Source organism: Tachyglossus aculeatus, chromosome 25 (assembly GCF_015852505.1).
Source record: "Tachyglossus aculeatus isolate mTacAcu1 chromosome 25, mTacAcu1.pri, whole genome shotgun sequence".
In the NCBI taxonomy this organism is placed as follows: Eukaryota; Metazoa; Chordata; class Mammalia; order Monotremata; family Tachyglossidae; genus Tachyglossus; species Tachyglossus aculeatus.
Genome location: NC_052090.1, coordinates 21,569,980 through 21,594,894, shown reverse-complemented (window position 1 = coordinate 21,594,894; position 24,915 = coordinate 21,569,980).

Here is a 24,915-nt window from a genome sequence, read left to right as displayed (position 1 = left end):
ACTCAAGAGTTTATTCTCACCACCATCTTTCTTGCATTAGTACAGTTGAGTAACAATTATAGTAAACGATGAATCAGGCTCTCTCAGAGTGGGCGTGAACTCAATAACTTTGGAAGATGGAAGCTGATGTTCTCAATGGCCTGCCTCTGTGACATCAGTTTCATTACCCCCCCTACAACAGGGACAAGGCTAATGGTCCTTTCTGTTGCAAAACATTCGACAAGACTGAAAAGGGTTAGGTTGAGGCCATGTAACTGAGGTCTTTTTTTTATCCTGTAAAATCACTCCTCTGTGTGTGCCTCCTGATTGGTTGGAGGTTCCCTTGATTGACAGCTGCTGTCAGTGGGAGCTGGCCGCCTTGACTTGTCCTCCTCTCCCATTAGCCAACTATTCTGGACTCTTGGGTCTTCCCAGAGATCTGCCCCCCAACCCTGGAGAAGGGGAGGGGTCAGACATAGATTCTGGAAAAGCTATCTGCCTAACAGCCAAAAGCCTAATCCCAAATTCCAGGGTCAACCTGTATTTCGGGGCTAGGATAGTGTATTGTACTTTCCCAAGAACTTAGTACAGTGCTTTTGCACAGAGTAAGCACTCAGTAAATACGATTGAATGAATGAATATCTTACTGCTTTTTGATTAGCCTTTAAAATTTGGCTGACTCCTTGCAGAGCTGAGGCAAGAAGGGGAGTTTTCCATGCAAATACCTGTCATTAAATATGCTTGGCCCGGGGCAGATGTGGCCTAGAATAACCTGGTGGATCATTTGCAAAACCCTACAGGTCCCATCGACATTTCACCCCCATAGCAATTCTGATTCAGAAGTCCACCAGGTCAGCAGGTTTGAGCAGGGGCATGAGCCCTAAAACCCGAGCCTCCTGAGCCCTACCTTCCTTGGGCGACAGGACAGTAAGTGGGGGGCTTCCTCCACATAGCCCACTTCCACCCACCTGTCAACACTGCCATTGAGGTTTCCTGCTGTGGACTAAAATTGGCTTCAACGGGGTCAGAGAGGAAAGTGCATTTAGTCTGGGCAGAGTGGTGGCAAATGTTTCATAGTTTTGAATGGGTGCCAAATGATAAAATCTTACTATGAGATGGCATTTTTTTTTGGCAGTTTGCACCTCAGAAAGAATTTTCATTATTTTTTTCCAAAATTGAAAATGTAATGTGGTAGTTAAGTGCTTCCTATTGGCCAAGGACTGTTCTATGTGCTGGGATACATACAGTACCATCAAACTATTTCACCGTATTTCCACAAGTCGAAGTGTTGTTGAAAAAATGAGCCCAGTGGATATACAGAAGGGTCTAACACTGAATGAAAAATGGAATCGGAGCATCAAGGATTTCATATGAGATGGCAAAAAGGTTGGGGCTGAAAAATGTCCAATAGTTTCATAAAGATTCTTTCAGTTCTCCTTGTATGGAGAAATGAAGGGACCTAACACTACACCCATAGGCCATGCCCAGCACTTGTGGTGGGGAGAAACCACGGGTTAGACCTTGTTACTGGCCCTGAAATATCTGTAATTTATTCATTTATTTATTTGAATGTCTGTCTCCTCCCTCTAGACTGTAAACTCTACGTGGGCAGGGAATGTGTGTGCTTATTGTTGTGTCATACTCCCCTAATTGCTTAGTACAAGTGTTTCGCCCACAGCAAGCCCTCAATAAATACGATTGAATGAATGAATGAAAGTTAACCAAAAGCTTCAGTTGCTTGTCGGCACCTAGGTGTTTTCATCATCCCCTTTCCAAATTTTTTTTTTTGCCTATTCTAATTTATATATGAGATCGGACATCTTTGGAGTCATCTGGTTATATACGGATTCAGTGTTAGAACAACCCTGCAATTTGTTAACCTTTGGGTGCTTGGTGGTGGGGTGCAGGGTGGAGGGAGAGGAGGAGGAGAGAATCCTCCATTTCTTTACGATACCTCGTTGGCTAAGAAAGTCCTTTCTGGTTCATTTTCCTCCTCCCATCCAAGGTTTTTGTATCTGCCCTCTGCTAATTTGTCATTAGAATATAATAATAGTTGGAGGAAAGGGCGATTTGATATGTGATATATTTCATTATGCTCTTATGGTAAGGGTAGAATCTAAAGTGGGAGCGCAACACTAATTTTTCGGCAAAGTAATTTATTCCGCAGGATTTAAATGTTGTAATTTTCACACGGAGGCACATGCTGCCACATCGATCTTCCCCTGAACCACTCTGTCTTGCTCTTTCCTTTTCATCTGTTTTGTTTTTGCATATTTTTTTTCATAAATTCGACAGATGGCCCCTTGATGAATCCTTGATAATACTGTCGTGTAAAGCAGCTAAGACGAGAAATCATCTCGCAACAATTTTTCATTGCAAAGAGAAAATTGAACAGAGACAAACATCCATAAGTCCACAACAACAGCAACCAAATATTTACTTCCCGGAAACAGGGAGGACGGGCGTGCCTTTGAACGCATAGGCACAGACATTAGCCTCCTCTTGAAGTCCCTCGACTATTTCATGTTGTGCTTCAAGTCTGTGGGTTTGGGAAATGTTTGGGTAGGTTTCTCTCAGACTCTTTTCTGTGCTCTCCCTTACTTCCTCCCTCCCTTTCTTCTTCATGTTCTTCTTCTCTCTCTCCCTCCCTCTCCCCCTTTCCCTTCCTCTCTCCCTCTTCTCTCCTCCTCTCCCTCTTTCCTCATTCCCTTCCTTCCTTCTGTCTCTCCTCCTCTCTCCCTCACAGTCCCTCTTTCTCCTTCTCACTCTCCCCCCAGCCCTGCCTTCCTTCTCCTCCTCTCCCTCCCTCCATTCCCTCCCTCCCTCCCATTCCCCTCCCTCTAAGTCTTTATAATTGTGGATCAGGTGAAGTCTGATTCCCCTCATTTCAAGGTCATGCACCAGTAGGACCATTGTCCTGACTCAGAGGGCACGCAATTTCACAGCCGTGTACTCCTCATTAATCCACTCTGAGTGGGTGCTCAGGAAGTTCCAGATCACAGATTTGTTTTTGTCTTGTTCCCTGACTCGGTGCATCCCAAAAGGATTAGATTAACCCCTTTTGATTGTATTTCTATCTCGCTGCATCATGGTAGAAATAAAGTGATTGCTTCCCCCTCCCGCCCTCCTCCCCTTCTTCCTCCCCACTCCGGGTCCTCTCATCATTTCCTTGCGGATAGTTTGCGGTAGGTTAAAGTAAAACTGGTGGAAGGCCCAGAGAATTGTTTATCTGCTAGGTAATTGTGAGATCCTGCCTGATTTTCTCTCTCTCCCACTCCCCCCGGCTTGTGTTGGACGCTGGGCGCTAAACTCTGAAGAATGGTCTTCTCACAGATGAAAAGCTGCTACAGTCCAGTGGGCCCGAACTGGGGCTCATCTGGGTCTGAGCCGTTATGGTACCAAAGAATTAGATTGACTAGAAAATGAGGATTGTTTTATCTTCTGCCGGGGGCATCCAGGCATAAGGAGGAGGGGGAAGAGGAGGAGGCTCTTTCTAGGCTGTGGCATATCTTTTCTGTCATCTGTCAGACCATTGTTTTTTCCCTGGTCCCCTATTCTTTGCCTAAAGTGACCACAGATGACTCTGGTGGATACTGGACATCCCTTTTGCAGTCCAGAAGTAATAGATGTAAAGAAGCAGCATGGCTGACTAGTAAGAACACAGAGCTGGGAGTCAGAGGACGTGGGTTGTAGTCCTAGCTCTGCCACTCACCTTCTGTGTGACCTTGAGAAAGTCACTTCTCCATGCCTCAGTTTCCTTATCTGTGAAATGAATGATTCAATCCCTGTTGTTCCTCCTCCTTAAACTGTGAGCCTTGCATATGGCAGGGTCTGTTTACCATCTCATATCTACTCCATATCATAGTACGGTTCTTGGCCCATAGTAACGGCTTAGCAAATAACACAGTTATGATTATTACTAGAAAAATGATCTGAGCAGCAGAGTGAAATAAGGACTGGAATGGGGAGAGTTAGAAGGCAGTAAGGTCGTACTGCCTAATGAATAGACACATAAGCAAAGATGTGAACTGGGTTGCAGTAGGAGATGTGCTAGGTTAAGCAAGGGGAAGCAGCGTAACTCAGTGAAAGAGCCCGGGCTTTGGAGTCAGAGGTCATGGGTTCAAATCCCGGCTCCGCCACTTGTCAGCTGTGTGACTTTGGGCAAGTCACTTTACTTCTCTGTGCCTCAGTTCCCTCATCTGTAAAATGGGGATTAAGACTGTGAACCCCCCTGTGGGACAACCTGATCACCTTTTAATCCCCAGCGCTTAGAACAGTGCTTTGCACATAGTAAGCGCTAAATAAATGCCATTATTATTATTATTATTATTATTATTATTATACCTCCTAATTCCTTAAAGATCCAGGATGCATATCATTGGATCTACCCATTTCAAAACATCTAGTTTGAAGAAAATACCCTTTAAATGTTGCTTCATGCTCTAGTCCTCCAACCAGAGGGAAACTTGTCCTGGTCAGCTCTTTTGCCCTTTTGCTCTTTTTTGCACATTTGGATCTGTACTTTTTGGGCACTTGGTATCCACCTCACCCTCAGCCCCACAGCACTTATGTACATATCAGTAATCTATTGATATTAATGTCTGTCTTCCTCTCTAGACTATAACCTCTTTGGGCGGGGAATGTGTCTGCCAACTCTGTTGTATTGTACCCGCCCAAGCATACTACACTGTTCTGCACTCAGTAAGTGCTCAATAAATTCCACTGATTGATTGATTATACAGAGAGGAGAGGAAAAATAAACTTTAGAAGCCTCTGCTTTTTCAGATTCTGCTTTCTGAATCTTTCTCTAGGCAGGTAATGTTTTTTCCTGGTTTCCCTATTTTGTTTCCTTTTTATGTCTCAGGCTAGTTAGGTCCCCTAGTGACCCCTATGCTATTTCTTTGATCTTTGCTCTAGTGACCTGGTCCAATTTCACTTTTTTACTGCTTTTTTGCCTGCCCCTTAGGTCTCTCATTATTCATTCATTCAATTTTATTTATTGCCCTTCTTGTCCTTTTCTCTGAAGCGCAGAGAGGTTAAGTGACTTGCCCAGGATCACACAGGACATCAGGGGCAGAACTGGAACTAGAATCTGATCTCCTGACTCGTAGGCCCATGCTCTTTGTACATTAGTTCTTCCTGAGTCTGCGGAACAATCTTAAGAAGATCAGTAAACTTCCTTGGAATCCTTTGCCTTTTAGACTTATCTTTTACCAGTTGCTGCCATCTTTGACCTTCTTTTATGTTGTGTAAGCTAATTCTCATCCTTATACTTTTCCCCAATGCTTAGAACAGTGATCTGTGCACAGTAAGCATTCAATAAATGCTGTTGAGTGAATGAATGAATTACAGCTGCCACCATTTTGTTTCAGAAAATTCAGAAAAGTTGAGTGGGGAAGTGGCGGTGTTTCTCCCAGGATCAGTTTGAGAAAAGAGTATTTGCAATCTTATGGGAAAAGTTAGAATTTTGTGGAAATTTTCTCCTTTTTTCCTTTTTTAAAAGATACATTATGGGAGTCATAGTTTTTTTGGGGGATGTTAATGTCTATTGTATTTTTAAGTAGTTGCCCACATTTGGGAATTAAATCTTCAAAAATATGTTTATCTCTCTTAGTGCAATTGCTCTCTAGAATCCTGGAAAGCACTTAAACATTTTTTTGATGCTCTTAAGCGCAACAGCTAATGGAAGATCATGTATTTAAATAATTTACACTTCCATCTGGTTTGAAGAACACCAGGTGGAGATGGCTGACTGGGATGAGTCTGTTTAGTGGGAGAAATTAGAGCTGGAAATAAATGGAAGACAAAACAGAAGAATTGCATTTTCACGTTCCTGGTCGTGGCATCCACTGCCTCCTCTTGGGTTAGGGACCCTTGACTGTGTTTCCCCTTCTGCCATTTTTTAACTACAGTGTGTCTGCCACATCTGGGGCTGCCTCATAGATCAGGGGAAAGAGTTAAGCAGCAACAGCTCCAGATATCTACCAAAGCATTCCACTTTTTCTCACCTCTTCCTGTCTGGGTGGCCAGAATTGAGATTCCTCTCCACCTTGTCTCCCACCTGCCTAGATTTTGGAGACTGCCTTATAAGGCCCTTCTGAGATGGGAAAGTTTTGGGAATGTTGAACAAGGGCAGGAAGAGCCTGGAATTCCCTCATTCAGGCTGGGTATTGATGTCAAGGCCCTGGGTGACGTGGAGGTGGGTGTATTGGAATATTGTACCAGAAGCATTAGTCTTGTTTGCATGGGGAAATCTTCACTAATGTTAGATCAAGGCCCGATATTTTGTTTTCCCTCTGCAGATTTGGATGGAAGGAGCCATTTTCCCCAAGAAAATTCCTCACCCCTCCCAGACAACAAGAACAAAAACAAAAATTTGACCTGTGGAGACAAGACAAGAAACTCTGCAAGAAACTAGTCCAAACTCTAGGTAATAAAATAATTAACTTGAGGAGGCAGTGCAACCTAGCGTATAGAATAGGTGACTGGGATCAAGGAATCCAAGATGAGTTCCAGCTGTGCCATTGGGATACAGTGTGACCGTGGGCAAGTCACTTAACCTCTCTGAGCTTGTTTCCTCTACTGTAAAGTATGAATTAGACCTGCTCTCCTTGCCTCTTACAATGGAATGGGGGACCCAAGTGAGATAAGGACTGTGGCTGATTTGATTATTTTGTAACACCCCAGTGCTTAGCCCAGAGTAAGTCCTTAATAAATAGTATAATTATTCATAACTAGGTGATTCAACACGATGGTGGGCTGTCTGATATCCTCTTCACTGCTGCACTTAGTTCAGTGCTCTGCACACAGTAAAGTGCTCAAGAAATACCACTGCTGCTGGACCAGGCTTTTAGGCTGTTCTCAGTTCTGGGAATTTAGAGTTGTTATTTGCCCTTTCTCTTCAGCTGAATGGAATGACTTGACCGGATGATTTTATTTCTTCTTGACCCAACACTGACACCTTTCTGGTTTGTTTTTCACATCAGTATGGAAGTGACTGGGTTTGAGTGAAGCTACTTTTCATTCATTCATTCAATCGTGTTTATTGAGCGCTTACTGTGTGCAGAGCGCTGTACCAAGTGCTTGAGAGAATACAATGCAACAATAAACAGGCACTCTTCCTGCCCACTATGAGCTTACAGTCTAGAGACTGCCAAATGCACTAGTTCTAATTAGATTTAATTAGGGGTTCTAATCCTGGCTCCACCACTTGTCTGCTGTGTGACCTTGGGCAAGTCACTTCACCTCTCTGGCCCTCAGTTACCCCATCTGTAAAATGGGGATTTAAACCGTGAGCCTCATTTGGGACAGGGACTGTGTCCAACCCGTTTGGTTTGTATATACCCCAGAGCTTAATACAGTGCCTGACTCATAGTAAATACTTAACAAGTACCATAATAATAATAGCAATTATTATTATTATTACGTGGGACGGGACTGTGTCCAACCCAATTTGCTTGTATCCACCTCAGTGCCTGGGACATAGTAAGCACTTAACAAATAGCACAATTATTACTATTATTAGTTTCACCTCTGAATTGTTACCCACCATGAAACAATTCCCCTGGGACATTGATTTCCTGGGGTCTGATTTGCTTCCTCTCTGAGTGGCTCTGTTGCTATGAGAAGGGTAAGGCCCAGGGTGATTGAACTGATCTCCTCTAACCCAGGGACGGCCTTGCCACTCTTCCCAGTGAGTAGTGTCATGGCAATTCCAGCCATGAACTCAAGACCGTCCAGTTAGAGTTCTGTCACTGAGTCTGTCAAACAGAGTCAAATGTGGGATGTGAGAAATGAGTCTCTAGACCTTCTGTCTCTTGGGAAGCGAGGACCATTGGCCCTGTAGGAAAGTGGGAGAAAGGAGCAGGGTGTGCAGACTTTCTACTTTCCTGGGATTGATTGAGAGGTGGAAGGATCAAAGCTTGAATAGGTTTTGCTGAAACTTTTGGGAATTGAGAATTCCTCAAACTTTCAAGTTCATTGTTTGACAAGAGAAATTTCATTAATGTCAGAACCAAAACCACCCAGACGCCATACTGAACAACTAATATAAATAGTCTTGATTTGAAAGTCATTCTTACCCACTTCTAAGACTCCCCGGAGATTGATAAAATCTGCAGCTGCTCCAAACTCACATATCCAAAGCCAAATGGAATACGTATCCCAAATGTTTTGAATTGGATCCTAAATTAAGAACCTACGCTTTTGGATCCAATTCTTCATTTGACAGTTCTTTGTTCCAACAGTCCTCTTGGTGGGATAAACCAAGGGCACGGGCAATGACATTACTGGATCTGACAAACCAGCCCAGGATTCCGTCTTTGACATGGACACCAGGACCCTTGGGGGACTGTTGCCTTTTTGGATATCCAACCTCAATGTAAGGGATTTGCACTCCAATAACCCATTATGGGACTGTTGCCCATGAACAAAGTCAAACCCTTCTGGATCCTATTGATATTTACAACCTTGCACAACTTTCAGGGGTAATAGATTCCATACATTTACCACTTTCCGTTTAAAAATAAATAGATCCTTAAATATCACAGCGAGCATTATTTTGGGGATGTCTTTGGAATAGGGTCCACATTCATGACATAGCCGATGTTCAAGTTGGTCCTGTTGCCATAGTTTTGGGAAGGGAGCCACCATTTTGAGCAGGCATGGTGAATTTGTGAGAAAACTTGTACTTCCCAAGCACTTAGTACAGTGCTCTGCACACAGTAAGCACTCAATAAATACAATTGAATGAAAGAATGAATGAATGAAAAGAAGCTTGTAGGATGGAGGGTTCTGGAACGGGGAGGAGGGAAGGATGGTGAGTTGCCCCTAAATAGTGGACCAACTGAGCCATCAATAAGAAGGCCCTGAGCTGCTGAATTGCCACTTCAAAACTAGGGCCACCTCATCTTCTCAGGGTGATGAAAGAAGGCCAAAATGAGTCACTATCCCCTAAAGGTAATCCCTGTAAAGAGGGATTGAAGGCTCTCTCACCCAGAGAGGGAGATAGTCTGAAGGTCACACAGATTTCTTATTTCCTGAGGATGCTTAACTGACCAGTTTGGGGCACCATCAAAGTTAGTATGGTTTGGGAATTTCCAGGCATTTTGCAAGCTTTCAGCTGCCATTTAGGAAACTGGAAGTGACCTGCACTAGATTTTAGCCACCCAGCAGCTGTAGGGACAGGGAGGACACCAAGGGGAAAGATTACGGACTGTTCATGGGCCTTCTACGCCTTTGTCTCTGGCTTGTATGCCACCCAACGTGGCGACCTCCATTCCCCCACTCAGTCCTCTCCCAGAGGCTGCTGGAGTTGCCTGAGCAGCTGGCCTCATTCAGGGCATTGCCTTCAAAATTTCTTAAAGGAGATATGTAGGAAGTTTTGCCAGGAATGCTGTGGGTGTGTAGATGAAAGCCTACAGTGCCAAATAAGAGCTCAGCCTCTGAAGATGTGTGAATGACCATGGGCCCGCAGCTGATTAAAACTTTATTTTTGTTTTGAGGTGTAAATATCTGCTTCTCTCTTGTGATAATTTGGGATCCAGAGGGAAAACCCATCTGAAGGCAGAGGAAACTCCCTGTTTTCTCGCAGAATCAAGTAGACAGTCTGCCACCCCAGTGCCATAGGGTGGAGGTTACACTCTGTGGTCCAGATGACTTTGGATGCTATTCGCTAAACTAGAAGAGGCTCTCAAGCAACTGGGTTATTTTGAAGACGGGAGTAGCATGGGGAGTTTTTGAAATCTGTGACCACACGAAAAAAATATCGTGAGCCTTGTTGCCTCAGGAAACAGTGTCGGGAGAAGGATAATTGGGCATTTTATTCATCAGACTGAAAGATGTGATTAGAATATGTAGAGGGAGATGGAGCAGGAAAGTATGAACCAAACAAAGCAGGGATCAGACTTCTAAGGACCCCCCCCTCTCCAAAGGAGGCCTTTCTGATGTTTGTCTTCCATCAGCTGCTCCCATTGGCCAAGTCTGCCCAGGGCAAAACAAATGGTCATTTGGAAAAAAACAAACAAACCCTGAACTTCACATGTATCTTTATGACAGAAATGTTTTCTGTATCATTTTCAAAGCAAAGAAAGGGAGATGTGCAGAGGTGGTTTGCTCTTTTTTTTCTTTCCGCTTATTCAGTTATTCAGTTCAGCTCAAGGAGACGACGGGGAGAGACCGAGCTTCTTGGCCGTGTGCTTGTGTTTTGGGGTGTGGCTTCTGCTTGACCCAAGGGTTTACCTGATTGACAGCTGCTGCCCAGAGATGCTGCTGATGAGCCCATATATCTTCGAATCCCCCTCCGCTCGGGGAAAGGCAGTGGGGCAAAACAGGAGCCAATCTCTGCCCTCTGGATGCAGTGGATTTGGGGGCTGAAACTTAGGGTTGGATTCCTCCTTGGAGCAGTACAGGTCCAATTTCTGGACTCTGGATGGGTCTTTGGGAGAGGCTCACCCCGATCCTTCGAAGACCCCAAGCTACTGGGGTTGGCCCAGACTCATCCAAGGCTCTCAAGCATTTTCTGAATGGTGGTTAGCCAGGGTTGCTTGGGACTCAGTCGCCTTATCCCCTCCTACCTCACCACACTACTCTCCTATTACAACCCAACCCACACACTTCAATCCTCTAATGCCTACCTTCTCACTGGACTTTGATCTCGTCTATCTCACCGCTGACCTCTCACCCACATTCTACCTCTGGCCCGGAATGCCTCTCTCTTCATATCCCACAGACAATTACTCTCCCCACCCTCAAAACCTTATTGAAGTCATCTTTGTTCCAAGAGGCCTTCCCTAATTAAGCCCTCCTTTCCTCTTCTCCCATTCCCTTCTGTGCCGCCTTCATTCAGTCATTCATTCAATCGCATTTATTGAGTGCTTATTGGGTGCAAAGCACTGTACTAAGTGCTTAGTACAATTTGGCCACAAATAGAGACAATCCCTTACCCAACAACGGGCTCACAGTCTAGAAGGGGGAGAAAGACCACAAAACAAAACAAGTAGACAGGCATCAATAGCATCAATATAATATAAACGTATCATTAATAAAATACATAGAATAATAAATATGTACATATATACACAAGTGCTTTGGGATGGGGAGGGGGGTAGAGGAGGGGGAGGGAGTCGGGGCAGTGGGGAGGGGAGGACTTGCTCCCTTTATTCATCCCCTCTCCCAGCCCCAGAGCACTTAAGTACATATTTGTAATTTTATTTGTATTAATGTCTGTCTCCCACTGTAGACATTACTGAAGACTGTAAGTTCAATGTGGGCAGGGAATGTATCAGTTATATTGTACTCTCCCCCGCGTTTAGCACAGTGCTCTGCACACAGAAAGCGCTCAATAAATACGATTAACTGGTGGACTAGAACAGATCCTCCCTATGTGAACCTCAGCCCTGGGCTCAGGCCAGCATCCTAACAACTTCTGAAGGAAGAGGTGAGGGTTTGTCCCAGAATTCTCTTTGCTGTGATGCTGCTAGGGATGGCAGGGTGATTCTGAGACCATGCACACTTCTCCTAAGACCACATCCTTTTCCCGAGGCGATACACACAACATGCATAAATACCATGCATAAAGCCTTCTGGTGTCATGTCTTTACTGGACAGGGGAGAGAAACAGCATGGCTCAATGGAAAGAGCACGGTCTTGGGAGTCAGAGGTCATGGGTTCTAATCCCAGATCTGCCACTTGTCAGCTGTGTGACTTTGGGCAAGTCATTTAATTTCTCTGTGCCTCAGTTCCCTCATATGTAAAACGGGGATTAAGACTGTGAGCCCCACATGGGACAACCTGTTTACCGTGTATCCCCCCCACCCAGTGCTCAGAACAGTGCTTGGCGAATAGTTAGCACTTAATGAATACCATCGTCAACATCATCATCATAGACTAGCTGAAAACTGGACTGTCTGTTGGAAAGCTGGGCAACTGTGCATCCTACAGGGAAGCTAAGGAAGGGACTTGGTAAAAGAGGACACCTTTTCTTAGGCAGTCGCTGATTTTATAAACAGCTCCGACTGTTCTGCAGCCAGGAGTGAGGCATTATGGAAAACTCTTCCCCTGTATGCCCGAAGAAACCTACGTGATTTGTGATACGCCACAGGTGACTTTAATCGGGACTTGCCTATGTTCCTGCCCCTCCTGGGAGGCGAAGGAAAACACCAACTTTCTCCCATCCAAAAATCCTCGTCTCAAAATCACTGAAGGTAAGTAAACTAATAACACATAGATTTAAATGTTTACTGGTTTGTGTCAGTGTCTGGTAATACAATGAATAATTCATACCAAACTAGTAGAATGTAGCATTTACATAAAATAATACTTTGCAAATTTATGGTAAGTACTAATTACTTGCCTTATTTGCCATGACTATGATATTAAATATTCATAAAAATGTGATTATTTCTTTGATTTGGCAGGCATTTAGATTTCTCTACAGCTTTTCACACTGCTAATTTTAATCCAGTAAATTATCTGGAAGAAAACAGTATGCAGCCTAAAAACTGTTCAGAATTCACTCCAACATTGAGCACATTATGGACGTAATGATCCATTACAACCAAACTTCAAGAAGGTCTTGCAAGGAAACTGAGAATTAAACAAAGAAATATGGAGACGATCATCATTATTTATCAGATATATTTATTAGTAGCCTTTTTTGACCATTCATTCATTCAATCGTATTTACTGAGCACTTACTGTGTGCAGAGCCCTGTACTAAGTGCTTGGGAAGTACAAGTTGGCAACATATAGAGACAGTCCCTACCCAACAGCGGGCTCACAGTCTAGAAGGGGGAGACAGGTAACGAAACAAAACATAACAAAGTAAAATAAATAGAATAGTAAATATGTACAAGTAAAATAGAGTAATAAATCCATACAAACATATATGCAGGTGTTGTGGGGAGGGGAAGGAGGGGGCTCAGTTTGGGAAGGCCTCAAATACCAGGGACAACTTATAGATGAGGGATTTTGCTCTCTGGTATGATTTCTCAAAACCATTCAGCTTCTGCGTCAGGGATCAGTTTAAGATAATTTTTCTGGATTGCCCTGATGTTTCTTTCCCAGTTGGATATTCAGCGCATGGACTTCTGCCTTGCCTTAAAAGAAAGGCGCTTTTTGGGTTCTGGCAGCATGTGCTCAAAAAACTCCCCTTTCCTCATCTTACCTTCCCCAGACAAAGAATTATCAACCTCACACGGTGTCTCCCATAATACTGGTGGGGAGTGACCAGGGCATTTTCCAGGCATCTAAGGTGTACGTGAGCACTTTTGACTCATGACTGGAGTAACAGTAACTTGGAAGCACAGGCTCCCAGAGGTTTTTGGGGGTGTGTATGATGATGATGATGATGATGATGGCATTTATTAAGCGCTTACTATATGCAAAGCACTGTTCTAAGCGCTGGAGAGGATACAAGGTGATCAGGTTGTCCCAGCGGGAGCTCACAGTCTTAATCCCCATTTTACAGATGAGGGAACTGAGGCACAAAGAAGTCAAGTGACTTGCCCAAAGTCACACAGCTGACAATTGGTGGAGCCGGGATTTGAACCCATGACCTCTGACTCCCAAGCCCGTGCTCTTTCCACTGAGCCACGCTGCTTCTCTGTGGAGGTCTAAAGCCTCTACCTGACTACTCTCAGGACTTTTCTGCCCGAGAGGGAAGAGAGGTGGTTAGTGCCCATCTAGTGGAGTTAAGTGATAGCTTTCCACTCCATGATGGGGGTGTAAAAAAAGGCCTGAAATAGACTCTCAGGAATATGGTGGTGTTGAAACTCCCTTGCTCTTTCGGAAATGATCTGTCAGGGGCTGTTGATAGAGGACACTGTGACTGGAAAGCAACACCTTCCTTATTTACATTCCCAATTTCAGCAGTGGTTTGCAGCCTTTGTGCCCCAGACCACCCCCATCGAGACTTTATGACCTCTCAGCTCTACTCTGACAATCCTGGGTGCTGCCATGGTTAATTCTGTTGGCCAGGAGGAGGTGTGTTTGGGAGCATGAGAGATCGGGATTGGGCTTGTTTGGAGGCACTCCAAGAGCAGTCTGTGGCAGGCACTTTCCTTATCTTGCTCCCATAGGCATGAGAGGAACAGCGTGGCCTAGTAGAAAGAACATAGCCCTGGGAGTCAGAGGACCTGGGTTCTAATCTCAGCTCTGCCATATGTGTGCCGTATAAACTTGGACAAGTCACTTAACTTCTCTGCACTTCAGTTACTACATCCGTAAAATGGGGATTAAGACTGTAAACCCTATGTGGGACGTGGGCTACGTCAAACTTGATTGTATCCACCCCAGTGCTTAACAAAGCGCCTGGCACATAGTAAGCATGTAACAAAAATAATCATGATAATAATAATAACAATATCATTGCCCTCAGGTTAATCCTCATATCTTCAGTTTGGCAGGTCCCAGGTCAAAAAACCCCCCAAAACGCACCAAAAAGCGCACTGCCTTTATTGGATGATAAAGAAGTCACGGGGCATTTGGTGGTCTTTATCGCTTCTGTTCAAAGAAGGTGACCTTTGTTTGAATATCTGGGATTGGGACTGAAAAATTAGTAACTCGCAAACTATCTTAAAATGCCTCTTCTAAAAGAGACTCGCAAATCAGATTAAGGACCTTAGATGACCTAGGCGAGAGATGTGAAAAGAAAATCATATTCCTGGACCTTAATCAAAGTTCTTCATTTAGGTGTGGCAGAAGAGGCCAGGTGGTGCCCCAGATTTAAGCTTATTGTGACCTTCAAGAAAGTGGAAACTAGTTATGTTGAAACAGAATGCAAATCCCAGGTAGTTTCAACACCTTGCCAAAGACAAGCTACAGTTGAAGCAGAAAAGGAATGTCTGTCTATGAGACACAGTTGTCACACCATCCCATCATCCCTCAATTTATGGACTAAGGGATAGATGGTTTGAAGATCCCGCTGAGGCTGATGTATTTTGATATAAATTCCTTTGTAAATGTGGTGTCTATGTAGTAGGATATTTTTACACCCTTGCCACTCATTGGTTGCTATTTTGTTGTATTAAATAACGTAAAGTTGCAGAAGATATAGAAAGGTATGGGAAGGTATAGAAAGGCTGAGCCAGAAGCTGGGAAGCCTAGTAGCATCAAACTGGCTGACACTATGCACACAACCATGTTTTTAACGGTATAATAATAATAATAATAATGGCATTTATTAAGTGCTTACTATGTGCAAAGCACTGTTCTAAGCGCTGGAGAGGTTACAAGGTGATCAGGTTGCCCCACGGAGGGGCTCATGTTCTTCATCCCCATTTTACAGATGAGGTAACTGAGGCACAGAGAAGATAAGTGACTTGCCCAAAGTTACACAGCTAATTGGCAGAGCCGGGATTTGAACCCATGACCTCTGACTCCAAAGCCCGGGCTCTTCCCCATTGAGCCACGCTGCTTCTCTGTAGGTGTCTGTTAAGCGCTTACTCTGTGCCTGGAAATGTACTAAGCACTAGGGTAGATATAAGCTAATCAGTTTGGACACAGTCCATATCCCACATGGGGCTTACAGTAGTAATTCCCATTTTACAGATGAACTGAGGCACAGAGAAGTTAAGTGACTTGCTCAAGGTCACACAGCAGATAAGCGATGGGATCAGAACTCAGGTCCTTCTGACTCCTGGTCCCATGCTCTGTTCAAGAGGCTATGCTACTTCTTCCTAAAACATTTCTGCTTGTCAACTTGAGGATTGTGTGACATTCAAATTGTGGAGCAGACCGGCGCGTGTTATGATTTTCCCATACATCAATCATTTGGCTGGCCCATTTCAAGCCCAGAATATTTTGATCCAGGATCTGGTAGGGAGAGGTGAATATGTGAACTACTTTAGCCCTTCCTAAAACACACAAACAAAATTAAGAATTGCTACCTGGAAAATATTTGTGCTCTGAATATGTATCATTCTCTGCCCAGTTCCTGCCCACTTCTTATCTTAGTCAGGGTTAAAGGAGCATTCTCTGGTAATGATTTCATAATTATTTACATTAGTTATTCCTCAACACAGTCACCAGGAATTAGATGAATGGGAAAATGATTTATTCAGGGTCCTGTTCAGGAGATTCTATGGTGAACCGGCAGCAGTGGGAGGATTAGAACTTCTTACAGTATTGATTTGGTTCCTTCATTTTGGGCACCACCGTTCCTACTTACCTTTTGCATACGATCTTTAGGATTGTTAATTTTGAGCCAATACAACGTGTGGCAGCCAGTTAGAGGGATTCTGAAATGACGAATTTAGGATCATTTCAATCCTTAAAGTCCACAGGGCCCCCATTTCTCTATTTTTGTACCAATTCCCACTGCTCACACATTCTTTTCCTTGCCCTGCGATCTGCTATAAGAAGGCTTCACTTTATATCACAATCTGCCGGAACATTTGCCAATTACTGAACAGACCCCCACCACCCCACCCGCACAGTGCGCTTAAGGAACTGGGTATTTTCTTTCTGCCTTCCTACCTGGCCCAATCTGTGGTGACTAGGGCCCAATTTGAAGCAGAAGATATTTTAATGACTGAGAGTGACTCCCTTGGAGGTGTGTATCCATTTCTCTGCAGAAAAGAGCTCTGGAAACATTCCGGTGAAAGACGAGCTAGGATTGTTTTTGCCATTTAATGATTTCAAGCCACCCCATTGCAGGAGGGGAAGATTAAGGTTGTGGTACACATTATTTGACTTTGAAGGCAAAATCCTTTCATTAATGTGTTAGGCTATTAAAGAAGAGCAAACAGTCACAGGTGAAAGTATAGAAGGCCTGTTGATTAAAACCCCATTCTTCCATTGTTGGGTAAATTAGAAATTCAGAGATGTAATTCTCTAAAACCCAAAGCCCAAAATAAACTTTTGAGGAGCACTGGAGTAGAGTGTGAAACCATTCTGACCCAATTTTTATTTTCCTAACAAACCCACACAAGTCCTCAGAAAATCTGCTGCAAGATGGTACAGTATAAAATAACTTTCTGAAAGTTAAAACCCCTCTCCCATATTTTGCTAGGCAGGAGTTCTTGTTATCGGAAATATAGACCTCTCCCTCTGAAGTCAACTCACCAATTACTGAGCAGTACTGTGCCCTAGTGGAAAGATTAAGGGACCTGGAGTCTGGAGATTTAGGTTCTAATTTCAGTCCTGCCTCTGACCTGCTGTGTGACCGTAAACAGGCCACTTAACCTCTCTGTTGTTCAATTTCCTGCTATGTAAAATGTGGGGGAAAATGCTGGGTATCCCTACCTCTTTGCTGCAGGACAGAGACTGGGTTGGATCCTACCTTCTGTGTTCCCCCAGCACTTTGCACAGCAAACACCATAACTAATGAACTACAGAGACTGCCTTTCCAAGACCAGAGCAAAGCTCTTTTTGGTTTGCCTGTGGCCTGTACAGTGCAGTGTGGACCATTGGTGAGGACTCTACAGAAAGCCGCACTAAAATCACTATTGAAGGGGAAGTTCTTCAGCTGGATCTCAGATAATGAGAGTGGCCATACTAGTAGTAGTACTGGTGATTTCTTATTTACTAAGTACCTACTGTGTGCAAAGCACTGCACTCAGGGAAGCGAATGCTCTGAGAGAATTCAGGCTCAGGAGAAAAGAAAAACGGAAAAAGAAGCAGAGACTTTATGAAGCATTTCCCTTCTGGCAATGAGTTCTCTGTTTTCCCAGATATCAGGCCTGGGGGGTCATTAGACCGGGAAGTCGGTAAGGAGGAATGGGTGTTGGGAGGGTTGACATTCTTCGTTGAATCAAAAGGAAGCCAAAGGAAAATGGCACGCAGGAGGTCAGGACGGTTCGCCCGGCTCCTCGGCAGCTGGGAGCACCATCTGACGGCTCCGAGGGCGACTTCGGAGCCGCCTGCACAATATGCGGGGCTTACCAGAGACGCAGAAGCGGCTGCTCTAATGTCATTTCCCCATAAAGGAACCGGGCAGAGTTGGCCCGGGGTCTTGCGGTGGCTTTCCAGGTCTGTGGGAAGAAGCACAGCCATTTCCATCCAACTGCAGGAGAGAAGGACGCTGAGAGGAAGTCTGTTTTCCATCGGGCACCAGGAGATCCCCTTGTTTGCCTCTGTTCATTTCAGCGGGAAACCGAAAGCATCGGGCAGCTGGTTTTTAAAAGTCAAATCTGGACTTGCACCAGGAGTTTTGCATTTAATTGGGCTATAATTGGAAGCACAAACAGTGAGTGAATAAGAGGAGCTGGTTGGTGTGGAGTCCTTAGTGTCCTGGCTCCTCCAAACTTGAGCTGTTTTTGCCCTCTTTTTTTTTTATGGTATTTGTTAAGCGCTTACTGTACAGCCTAGCACCATTCTAAGTGATAGGGTAGTTACAAGGTAATCAGTTTCGCCACAGTTCCTGTCCCACATGGGGCTCACAGTCTTAAGCTTGGGCAAGCCACTTAACTCCTCTGTGCCTCAGTTACCTCATCTGTAAAATGGGGATTGAGATTGTGAACCCCACGTGGGACAACCTGCTTACCTTGTATGTGCCTCAGCACTTAGAACAGTGCTTGGCACCTCATGAGTGCTTAACATATACCATCATAATAATAATTAAGCTCCATTTTACAGATGAGGTAATGGAGGCACAGAGAAGTGAAGTGACTTACCCAAAGTCACACAGCAGCGGTATCAAAGTGCCTGGGGGATACATGGCCCAGTTCGTAGTCGACATGGAGGGGAAAGTGAATAGGGGAAATTAAAGACTTAGTCTGGGATGGCCTCTTGGAGGAGATGTGATATTAGGAGGGTTTAAGTCCACTCTCTTCTCTCCCACCAAATCATATACTTTTATGACCCGATGGGGAGTAAGGTTTTCACTGATTGGGTCCAAGAGGCAGAATAATGGAGCTGTAACAGAGGCGGTGAGGTCAAGAGAAACTCAAACTACGCTCCTTTCAAGTCCCTTGGCATCTGAGGGAATTAGGGGATGGTTTGGCTGGGAGCTGAGATTGGGTTGATTTTGTTCAGTCCTGGGATGCGGAGGATGCTGGGATTATGGAGGAACCTCTTTTTAATCAGCCTTGGGGTCCAGGTTGACAAAGGCCCTGATTATCTTTAGTGCCGGATTGTAAAGATCTCTATTAGTTCCAGATTCTAGTTGATTACAAAGAAGTCCAAGTAGCTAATTATAGTTGGCAGTCGGGAGATGAGGAAAGATTGCGGACAAATTTCCTTTCTCCTCTCTACACAGGCCTCATGGCATTCGCATTGCATTTCACAAATGTGCTTCTGGCAAAACCTGTCAATTATGCTAATAATCTGGATGGCTGGGTACCGAGAGACTGCAGGCCTGACCTTTGCTGTTACAATCATCATCAATGTGAGTGGGCACACAGAACACCCAAAAGGCCAAACAAGAGGGTTAACTGAGCAGTAATTGTTCGGGAGAATGGTATTGATGGTGCATTTTGGTTTGTGTTGATGCTGACTTTAATTTGGGACTGGGTGATCAGTACAGGAGAGTTGTGAAGCAGGGGGATTCGCACTTGAGTCTCCTCAGAATTTGTGTCCCATGTTTTTCCTTGGCCGAATGCCCTTAAATTAAATGTTCGTGGTGGAGATATTCGTTCCATTGAGTGAGTGATTAAGCCTCTCAGTGGCCTTTTGTTTCGCTGGAAAGATGATGTCACCAGAGAACCCCAAATTCCACACAATAGTGAAGATGAAATGATTCCACCAAATTTTATGACTCCTGGGATTTGAAATGCTCCCAAAATTCTAAGTCCTTAAGAAAGAGGCCTGTGGAAATTTAAGGATTCCGCCCAAGAATGCAGGCAGCAGAGGACTTTTATAGTCAACTTCTTTATTCTTTGTGGTGTGAAGATGGGTTCCTCAGATGGCACAGCCCAAATATCCAAAGTGTTTAGGTTTCTGTTTGTTTTTGACCCTCCTTGGCACTCTTAAATCTGTGTGAGGAGATTATTTTTTATTATTATTATAATTATTGTATTTGTTAAGCACTTACTATGTGCCAAGCACTGTCCTGAGCACCGGAGTAGATATAAGGTTATCAGATTGGACACAGTCCCTGGCCTGTGTGGAGTTTACAGTCTAGGTAGGAGGGAGTAGGATTTAATCCCCGTTTTACAAATGAGGAAACTGAAGCACAGAGAAGTTGGGGAGATAACTATCTAAGCCTTGGGAGTGTATCAGTGCTAGAGAAGTGCAGAGAAGCCTATGTGGGGACCTTAATGAGGCAGTGATCTGGCCCCTAAAATCAAACGCCCCACCCTGCCTGCTTCAGACATGGTGTGGAGGCACTTTGCCAGGAGAAGCGGTGTGGCCTAGTGGAAAGAGCATGACCCTGAGATTCAGAGGACCTGAGTTCTAATTCTGACATCACCACTTGCCTGCCTTGTGACCTTGGGCTAGTAACTCATCTTGACACTGTGCCTTCTTTCTCATCTATAAAATGGAAATTAAATACCTATTCTCCCTCTCTCCTAGACTGAGCCCCCCATGGGGCAGGAACTGCTTCCAACCAGATTGTAGATACACTATCCAGCACTTAATTTAGTGCTTGGCATATAGTAAGTGCTTAAATGCTATTATTATTGTTATTATTAGTTGGAAGCTGACTGTGCAAATCAACTCATTTGCCTGGTGTACACTCCTGCTCAGGCGTCAGCAAAATGGTACTTCCTCTCAGTGATGAAGGATCCTTTGCTGAATCTTTTTCCATGCAGCTGTGTCCTCCTATTTTTCAGTGGGGGGAGTTCTCTTTCAAGGATTTACTATTATTTTTAAGTGGGGATAATTTTTTTTTTTACTAGCTCAGGAGAATAGAGTTGAGTAAGAGTGTGATTGCCATGAAACTCCTGAATACCATGTCTCAGTGGGCCAAGAAAAGATACTGTTTAATTATGGGAAACACCCTCCTGTGGGGATTTTGGGCGAGGCTTTAAATTCAGCATTAAATATGGGAAAAACTGTAAGCAGGGGAATCATGTCACGAGGCTTAACAGTGTGTAACTGGGAGGGCAGTAAACCTACCCTGGAGTATCTGCAGACTTTTCTTATTTTCATTTGGGCCATGGCATAGTAAGGACCGGACCTTGAATCCATAGGCATAGTGATTCTGAAGTAGTTTGCCCAGACAAGAATCCTTCCGTTTGCAATTTACAATCCTGTTCATTTAATTCATTTATTCCTTAGAGCGACTGCAAAACAAATGATAAAACCCTGTCTGACTGCTTATTTCATTTTGGTGGGTCCGTTTTCAACTAATCAAACCAAAGCACTTCGTTTCCACTAAGTATGGAGAGCTCTTGAGTATGGGGGAAGAATGCATTCTTGCAGTTTCTAAGGGCACACGTGTTTTACGAGGTTTTGCACCATTTTAGATGTCTAATAACACATATTTTCATGATGATTTGTGCTCACCAGAGCAGGGAGATATTATCTGCCCTTCTTTTATTTCTAGACTTCCTGCTTCTTTTTTTCTTAATCTCTTCTGAGAATAGAGTTTGTAACAGTGGCTAGGAGCACGTGCGTGATCAAGAGATGGATAAAACCCTGGGGGCTAGACATCAAGAACCTCAAATATACTTACTGCATATGGTTGGAAAGCTAGGAGGAATGTCAAAAATATTGGCATATTTTAAACCTGGCTTGTATGCCTTGAAACATGGCCTTGAAATCCTGGATAATACAAATAATCACACAATTTGTTTTGGATGTTTGATTATGGGAATATTGCTTCTACAGTCTGAGCGTGACACTTCCAATCACGACTTGATTGGATTAGTAATCAGAAGTGATGACCTGAACATGGAATGCTTGTCATGGAGAGGCAGAGTCAATGATATATGTGCACTTTTTCAAGTCTGGCAAAGGTGGGATAGTCGGGGAGAGGTGATCAGCTCCAGTTTAATGAGAAGTGATGCCCTGTGGGGAATGGGGAAGATGAGATTCTAATATAAGAGAGCCATCGTTTCGTGCTTCTCTTTGTCTTTACTGTATTTGGTATATTGCTGGGAGTGAAAGGGCGGTGGGCCCGAGTGAAGGGAAAAGCTGTGGGTTTAGAAGGCTTTATCACTAGAGGTAAAAAATTGAATATCGAATGGACTACAGATGGACACATCCAGTCATTGAACATGAAATGAAGGATACGCCAAGTGACTCCGGCTGCTTAATGAACCCTACTCCTCCCTTAACCCAAGGCAGTGGCCCTGACCCCAGCCAGAGATGGGATCCTTGGAATCCTGGGGCTGGAAGCTGCCATCTCTCTGATCCAGGGGACTTTAACTAACATAAACACTTTTACTGCCTGATGGGAGGAGATTGGTGGTGATGATGATGATGATGATGATGGTAGAGCCGGGATTAGAACCCATGTTTGTGATCCATAATGGTCATGAGAGAAATGTACCCTCTCGGAATGTCAACTGTAAATATGAAATGGAAACAAAATTGTACTACTTGCTAAGTGTTTATTATGTGCCAAGCACTGGAGTAGATACAAGTTATTCAAGTTGGACACAGTGCCCGTCCCACATGGAGCTCACAGTCTAAGTAAGAGAGACTAGGATTTAATCCCCATTTTCCATTTGAGGAAACTGAGGTATAGAGAAATGACTTGCCCAAAGTCACACAACAGGCAAGTAATGGATCCAAGATAGAAGCCCAAGTCCTGTGACTCCCAGTCCTGTGCTCTGTCCACTAGACCCCACTGCTTCAAGAGAGACATGGGCATTTCACTTTGATGTTGGCCCTTGTCAATCAATCAATCAATCAATCAATCGTATTTATTGAGCGCTTACTATGTGCAGAGCACTGTACTAAGCGCTTGGGAAGTACAAATTGGCAACACATAGAGACAGTCCCTACCTAACAGTGGGCTCACAGTCTAAAAGGGGGAGACAGAGAACAGAACCAAACATACCAACAAAATAAAATAAATAGGATAGAAATGTACAAGTAAAATAAATAAATAAATAAATAAATAGAGCAATAAATAAATAAATAAATAAATTGTCTTTGTGAGTGAGTGTCTAAAGAGACAGTGTGACCCTCTAACCCTTTCCACACTGTGAATACGGCTCCTCCTGGCACCACTCGCAACTCTTCCTCCAAGTCTTGGGATTGACTTATCAGAATTTAGAAGTAGTTATCCCACAGGACATACTTTCATGTATGCCTAGAAGGAAAGAGAGAATTTCAAAACTGCCAGATCATACGATCGACGTTCTCTTGGGATTTCTTTTGCATTTGCTACTGACAATGTCAGAACATTGCTGAAAAGTTAATCGTGATGTATTGTTCCACCATGAGGTGGCAGATAATGGCCCTTTTAGTCTCCGCCCCTCCCTTCCGTTTCCCAGGCTTTTGCCAAAATTATCCGGCCCTGTTTGCCATCTTTGTGAATCTCCCGGGTCACTCACTGCAAAAGTTTCCAACTCCTGGGTCTCCTAGCTCTGAACTTTATCATAAACAGCTGCTGACTTTGAAATATGTGTAGCTTCCTGGCTTAGATCTGCCTCGCCCAAACTCTCCTCATCTATTGTCTTTGACTAAGTCTGCTTCATGCCAGTAATCAGAAGAAACATTTGGTACTAAAAGGTGGACCTGGCTTAAGAAATGGGCATATGCCTCACCCACATTTCTGGCCAAATTGAGGAGTTTCTTGAGGCCTATGGTGACCCTGCTCATGTGCCCTTACACCTCTGTTCCTCCTGCCAGCTCCACTTTTTTTTTCCAGGGCCATCTAGGCAGGTTTCCTGGGAATTGCTCATGTGAGCTGAGACCTGCATCTTAACCCTAATACGAAAGCACATGAGGTGTTGCCATTGGGTGTCTTTTTTCAATCCAGGGCAACATAGGGTGCCAGATCTTGCAAAAGGAGAGACAATAGTAATAATAATGGTATTTGTTAAGCACTTACTACGTGACAAGCACTGTTCTAAGCTCTGAGGTAGTTACAAGGTAATCAGGTTGTCCCACGTGGGGCAATCACAGTCTTAATCCCCATTTTACACAGGAGGTTACTGAGGCACAGAGAAGTTAAGTGACTTGCCCAAAGTCACAGAGCTGATAAGTGGCGGAGCTGGGATTAGAACCCATGACCTCTGATTCCCAAGCCCGTGCTCTTTCCACTAAGCCAAGCTGCTGCTAATAATGGTGTTTGTTAAGTGCTTACTATATGCCAGTCACTGCACTAAGTGCTGGGGTGGATACAAGCAAATCAAGTTGGACACAGTCCCCGTCCCGCATGGGGCTTACAGTCTCAGTCCCCATTTTACAGATGAGGTAACTGAGGCACAGAGCAGTGAAGTGACTTGCCCAAGGTACCATCCCTACCCAAGAAACCCCCTGTTGTTATTATTCTGCAACGGATGGGCACCTTTTCTCCATCCAGTGCACAAGAAAACTTGATTGGGTTAAGCTTCCCACTTCCCTTGAAGTTTTCGATAAACTCAACGTTTAGAGAAATAACCCTCTGCGTTGGAACTGGGTGACAACAGAGCATCCTGGGGAGCATTCCAAAATCCACATGCTCCATCCGGATCAAAGGGTCTCCAAATGCCCCGGGTGAAAAAAATATCTCCCGTCATTTGCCGGGGCTTAGAGAATGCTGAAGTGTGTTTCATTAAGCACGACGTCATGGCAAATTCATTTTCTACCAGGAAGGTCAGGGCAAATATTACTCTCGTTGTGGCAGAAAGGCTGGGATCGTGCCTTTATGTGGCATCTCAGGCACTTTAGTGAAGAATTGAAGAGGAATAATAAAGGTCTAGGTTTTAAAAAAACGAACTTTTAAAGTCTTTGTTTAGTCCAAGTCTAAGTAGGAGGGAGAACAGATATTGAGTTCCCCTTTTGCCAGTGAGGGAACTGAGGCACAGAGAAGTTAGATGACTTGCCCAAGGTCACACAGCAAGTGGCAGAGCTGAGATCTTCTGACTCTTAGACTCGTTCTCTTCCCACTAAGCC